Genomic DNA, 4,853 nt, shown 5'->3' with positions numbered 1-4,853 from the left:
GTTGGCATCCACAACTGACTTCCTCCAAACCAAATCAAGTTTGCCTTAGGTTCACTAGCTCTGTCCCAGAATGCTGCAACCCACCTCCAGTAGGAAAAGAGGACATAGAATGAAGGGATTGGGAAAATCTAAGTGGCTTTTCTTTGCTCTACCTCATACACAGTGAGGTCTAGTGTATTAGTCCATTTTCATACTGCTATGAAGAAATAGCAGAGACTGGGTAGTTTATAAAGAAAAAGAGGTTTAATGGACTCACAATTCCACATGGCTGGGGAGGCCTCACGATCATGGCAGAAGGTGAAGGAGGAGCAAAGGGACGTCTTACATGGCGACGGGCAAGAGAGTGTGTGCAAAATAATTGTCCTTTATAAAACCATCAGTTCTCACAGGACATATTCGCTATCACAAGAACATCATGGGAAAAAATCTGTCCCCATGATTCAATTACCTCCCACTAGATCCCTCCCACAAACCATGAGGATTATGGGAGCTACAGCTCAAGATGAGATTTGGGTGGGAACACAGCCAAACATATCGGCTAGATTCTGTTAGACTCTCTCAGTTCATTACCTGGACACCTTAGCCATACAGTCTCCGATGCCATGTTGGACATTCTTGGGTCAAGAGAAACAAAGTGTGGTCAGCAAGGCTGGGAAAAGAGGTATCTTCAGTACACACTAGTATCCAAACCATGTGTACTTTCTCTCCAAATCTCCTCCTCGCTTCCGCTAGATAGACTTTTATCTCCTTTCTTTCACTAAGGTATAACTTACATAGAGTGTATGAACAATTCAATGAGTTTTAATAAATGTATACACTTTTGTAACCTATAGCCTTATCAAGATATAGAATATTTTATCACCCCAGAAATTTTTCTTATGCTTCCCACTCCCCTATCAATTATCACTCCTAGGCAAACACTTTTCTGATTTCTATCATCACAGATTAATTTTGAGTGTGCCAGAATTTCATATAAATGAAATCATGCAGTGTGTGCTATTTGGGGTCTGGCTTCATCCACTCAGCGTCATGTTTTTGAGATGCATGCATGTGGCACTATTAGTAATTTATTCCATTATGCTGCATTGTATGAAATTTTTTTTTCCAATTTCTCCCATCCATCTTTATTGATTCTCAAGATTTTCCACAGAAAACTCTTTGGGGGTTAGAAGAGCAGTAATTGCATCACACTGTTTTCAAAATTTCAGGTTTCAAAAGCAAACCACTAAAAAATATATATAGCTCCTGATTTGAGTTAGATACAGGGACAAAAAAGCAGCACATACTTGAAGGTTACATGGTCTACAAATGGTGGCAATATTTTGCTTGGGAGAGTAGTTCTGTTGGTATTTATTTTTTAAATACTCAAAAGGCTCAACCTCAAGCAGTAATAAACACAAGCAAAAGTGATTTAACCCTTAAAATAAATACTCAGAAAAACCTCTCTGTACATACAAGTGAAAGAATATGTAACACTTTCACTCAAAAAATTATAATAATAATAAAGGATTTGTTCATACATGTAGCTGAAATCTGCTGTTCCGGCCCACATGTTCCCAGAAGGGAGTCACAGACATAGGTGACCACTGTGGTTTTCTTACAGCCTTTTTGTACTGGGACACTATTACCACCAAAAATTTATCCCTCTTGTTTTATTTTTAAATGTTTTTAATTTTTTCTTCCTTTTTTTTTTTGTTTTATTTTGTTTTGTTTTACAGCATGCCAAATCCTTTGACATATGTGATGGCCTTCAACAATCTCTCTTTAAGTTTTTCTTTGCTTGAATATTCCGGAAGTAAAAGCACATGAAAGCAAGCATGAGATGTAGGTAACCTTTCTGTGTCTGGGCCATTTTTGGCTATAATCTTCTTTAATTTTCCTAGTCCTCCCACAAGTGCTCTGTCTGTGCCCATTGTAAATGGCAAGAAGAGTCTTTTCTGTTCATCTGTAAATGAATTAATGATTTCCCAGAACTCCCTAATCAGAATGGAGTCCCTGGTATAGCCACCATCATATTCCGTAGTTTCTTCTAGTGCTTGGAAATCTAGATTCTGGCTTCCACATATAAACAATTCAATTTCTTCTGGTCTGAATAAATACTTTAAGGGCGATTCATTGGTCACCATATGAAAATCTCTCCAAAAAGCCTTGAACTGTTTATCTACTGATTTATTGAGAATGTAGTCAGAATAAAGATTGACAAATTCCTTCCTGTTTTCATTTGTCATTGGAATTTTATCACCATTTTCCTTTAGATCATACATCATTGGGTTACCAAAAAGATCTGTCTGTGATACCTGGAAAGTGATCATCATGTCATCTTCCACATTCCCTTCATATGCCAATAAATCTTTTTAACTCTGATACAGAACTGGGTGAGAGTCTCCCAAGTCACGAAAAGTTCCTTTTTTCCCCGTTAGCTTCCTGTAGACAACCATGGGAAAATGTACATCCAGTATACAGTTATTGTAAATAGCCAGACCCAGTACTATGCCAATCAGAGTAAACTGACCCTCAGTTTGAAAAGATGGATTAGCTGGGCATGGTGGCTCACGTCTGTAATCCCAGCACTTTGGGAGGCCGTGGTGGGCGGATCACGAGGTCAGGAGATTGAGACCATCCTGGCTAACATAGTGAAACCCCGTCTCTACTAAAGGGTACAAAAAAAAAATTAGCCGGGCGTGGTGGTGGGTGCCTGTAGTCCCAGCTACTTGGGAGGCTGAGGCAGTAGAATGGCGTGAACCCAGGAGGCGGAGGTTGCAGTGAGCGGAGATCGTGCCACTGTACTCCAGCCTGGGTGACAGAGCGAGACTACATCTCAAAAAAGGAAAAGAAAAGAAGATGGATTAAACCAAAGCAATTTTGTAGGTTCATCGTATGTGAACATACCAATATCTAGATTGAAGATTTCCTCCACAATCAGCTGAAAAAATTATTTGAAAACACCTCCCTCATCAACTCCTTGTTCTCCTTCAAATTTCACATAGAACTGCTTCTTCAAGTCTGCAGGATTTTCCATAGTAATCATCTCTAGCCAGACAAATGCATCATCTATTATATGGTCACATCTAACGATGAGTCTCAAATATGGATTCAACTGCTGTCCTTGAACTAAGCTGTAGAGAACAGTGATTCTTCGTTCACTGTACATGTGAATTCTGTTGTCGTAATATGATCCCAGATTCTTTGTGACAGCATACACTATAAAGGGATATGCCATAAAAGAGAATTTGTTCTCTGCTTCTACTTTGAAAACAGCATAATCTTTATGCATTTCTAGAACCTCCTTCAGTGGTTCATTAATAAACTCTTCAAAAGGGGTAAGTGATTTTTGACAATCCAGGGTTTTAACACCAAGTTCAGTTTCCAGAGGGTCCACTCAAGGACCTTTCTTGTTTCTTCCTTCTTCTCCCAAAAGCTCCTGAAGTGTCAGCTCACTGGACTCAGGGATGGACTCTTCATCATCTTCCTCATTGTGGTTTGTGTCCACTTCCCCTCCCACTACATTTGCATAGTAAACCATTTTCAAGCACTTCGAAGCAGCAACAATGGCATCATCATCGTTCACTAGATTTCGACTGTTAAATTCATTGCTTATGACTTTGTAAGTAATAAGTTGCTGATATGTCTCCATCATTCTCTGAATCTGGTCTGCATTGTATTTAGACCACAGTCTGATCAGTTTTCCTTGGGCTGCAAGGGGTAGCTTGCTCATTGCTTTGCAAAATCATGGCAAAGCCATTTCCAGATATTCAGGACTGTGGAGATTTCTATTCTCCATTACGATAATGAACAAATTCAGATAATTAGGATCTTGAGAGTATACGTTGTGATACATCAAGTCACATTCCACATTAGGTGACAAATATACAAGTGTATTAAGAAAGGCTGTTTGAATTTTTTCATTAGAGAGCAATCTGGTGTAGACCTTTTTAATGGCATCAATATCCACAGACACATGACCAGGGCCTAATTTTTGCAAATTGTTGTCTCCCTGTGAGCTATCACCTGTCCTTGAGGAAGATGCTTCTGAGTCTTCTTCCATAGCAGCAGCAGAAGATGTAGCTTTTCCATTTTCATTTTCATCCTTGTCTTCATCCTTTGCTTGAAGAGACTTCAGTTCTTCCTTGGTGTGTTAACTTTCCGGAAGCTCTGTACCAATGCCTCAGCACTAGAAAAAACTCTTCCAGTAACACAGATTAAAGGGGAATAATCCTCTTTCTCTACATAATTCAAGAATTTCATATACCTTCTCTTCTGTTAAGTAAGTCACATCTTTAAAATCCATATGAAAATTTTACAGCTTGTTTATCTAGTCACCTAATAGACATTTAGATTATTCCCAATTTTTTACTACTATGAATAAAATGGCTATGAATGTTTATATACAAATACTTTCAGACATATATTTTTATTTCTCTTGGGTAAATTGATCTACTAGCACTATGTGTCCCTAAACAAGGTGTAAACTTGCTGGGTCAAAGGGTAGATGAATGTTTCACTTTATTAGAAACTGCCGAACAGTTTTCTGAAGTGACTGTACTTAGTCTTTTTGGAGGGAAACTGCTCTTAGTAATCTCACATCTTCTTCTATTCTGTTGTTTAAGATGTAAGTTCTACATTCTTATCCTCCAAGCAATAGCTGCCTTAAAGCCCCACATATTTTCTTCCCTAAAAAGTTCAGATTTTACAAATACAAAATGCTATCACTCTATTAAGAATTACAAAAGCTCATTTTAGAACAAAAAGCTAAGGATTCGACTCTTTGTTCATGCTGTGTTCTTTTTAGTCTTCCCTCCGCTGACAGCCTGAGATTTGTGGCTTAGTTTAAACGGCCAAAGAGCGACAGGATC

General features: G+C 38.6%; 1 pseudogene across 1 annotated transcript; it reads right to left on the bottom strand.

Moving 5' to 3' along the window:
- Window positions 1–1,678: 1,678 nt before the first annotated feature.
- LOC112620799 lies at window positions 1,679–4,288 on the bottom strand (annotated as a pseudogene). The gene is made up of 2 exons (XR_003118594.1): window positions 2,842–4,288; window positions 1,679–2,530 (listed from the first exon to the last, which is right to left on the bottom strand). The product of XR_003118594.1 is annotated as a ubiquitin-protein ligase E3A-like (transcript).
- Between the last annotated feature and the right edge of the window lie 565 nt (window positions 4,289–4,853).

This window comes from Theropithecus gelada, chromosome 3, assembly GCF_003255815.1.
Source record: "Theropithecus gelada isolate Dixy chromosome 3, Tgel_1.0, whole genome shotgun sequence".
Taxonomy (NCBI): domain Eukaryota; kingdom Metazoa; phylum Chordata; class Mammalia; order Primates; family Cercopithecidae; genus Theropithecus; species Theropithecus gelada.
This window is presented reverse-complemented; position numbering and strand designations above follow the sequence as displayed.